Source organism: Marmota marmota, unplaced genomic scaffold, assembly GCF_001458135.2.
Source record: "Marmota marmota marmota unplaced genomic scaffold, marMar, whole genome shotgun sequence".
NCBI lineage: Eukaryota > Metazoa > Chordata > Mammalia > Rodentia > Sciuridae > Marmota > Marmota marmota.
In genome coordinates this window covers 8,491,372-8,492,815 of record NW_025999932.1, presented here as the reverse complement: position 1 = coordinate 8,492,815, position 1,444 = coordinate 8,491,372, and the positions used below count along the sequence as shown (strand labels likewise).

Here is a 1,444-nt window from a genome sequence, read left to right as displayed (position 1 = left end):
CTGAAATAAAAGAAAAATGTGCAAATGAACTACCAATTAGAACATATTTCTCATAAAGACTCACTCTAGATAAATGAAGCTCAGTACCATATACAAAAAGAGGTCAATATAATGATGAAAGGAAAGATTACAAAATTACAGATTATCACAAAATATTTCACTACATAGTTCTTTTCATTTAATAAATCTATCAAGTGTGATTTAAAAAGTGAAAGAAAATCATGTTTATATCTCAGAGAATGAGAGAATTTTTATTGTAACTTCTCTCAAAATCTATTTTTGACAGCAATGAGTCAAAGTGGCCAGATAAGATTGCATCCTTTTATAAAGAATATCAATCTGTTTCTGTTCTCTATATAAAATTTTAAAAGAAAACATCCTTATGGAAATTTAATAGGTACAACAGAAACTGTCCAATCATGTAATCTGTAGCTTTCTATAGACAGACAGAGTATCTTAAGAACAATGATTAATGGAAAAGCCTACATCTGGGGGAAATACTTCTCAGTACAATTTTGGATTGGACTCATGAAGAAGAAACATCCATGGCAGCTGACCTGCCAAAATCCCAATATCCATCTACCTCAAATGATCAGTCTCAATTTAATGAGTGCTCAGACCAATAGCACTACTTGGAAAGATGGTTAATGTTATGATCATGGTGCCCAGATAAGTGGTCAAACATTATTCTGGATGTTTCTATGAGGGGATAAGATTAACATTTAAAGCACTGAACTTTAGGTAAAGAAGACTGCTCTCCCTAATGTGGGCAGGTCTCACATAATCAGCTGAAGGCTTGTAGAACAAAACAATGGCCTCTCCAGAGCAAGAGAACATTCTGCCAATATAGTTTGTGTATTCATACTGCAGATTTTAACCTGTTAGTTGCCATAACTGCATAGACCAATTTCATAAAATGATTCTATTTATATATACAAACACATCCCATTAGTTCTGCTTCTCTGCTTTTTCTTATCCTACCTGTGCTGAGTCAGAAGCTCTGGGCGTAGAGTTTAGTTTTATTTTTATCTTTTAGGGTTTTTTCCCTCCATACTAAGGGGTTATATCCAGGGGTGCTCTATCACTGAGCTATATCCCCAGATTTTTTTTTTTTTTTGATAGGATCTTGCTAAATTGCTGAGATTGGCCTTAAAGTCACAATCCTCCTATCTTAGCCTCTAGAGTTTCTGGGATTCTGGGCATTATACCACTGTGCCCAGCTAGAAATCTGCCCTCTAAGCGATTCTGATGCATGATAAATTTTGAAAAAAATCCCCATTTCATGAAAGAACAAATCTAAAGTGAAAAACTGAAACTAAAATAGGCAAGATAACTCACTAGCTATTTGTGAAACACAGATTATCTCCTAGTTTCCTGGAGGTGTGACCTTACTTTCATTAATATCCTTCAATCAAAAAAAAAAAAAAAAAAAAAAAAAAAAAAA

General features: G+C 33.7%; 1 protein-coding gene across 1 annotated transcript in view; it reads right to left on the bottom strand.

Annotated features, from left to right (window-relative positions):
- The window catches only part of Ccdc168 (coiled-coil domain containing 168), a 39,841-nt gene that overhangs the window by 29,854 nt on the left and 8,543 nt on the right, over positions 1–1,444 (bottom strand). The gene's annotated exons all lie outside the window — the stretch shown is intronic.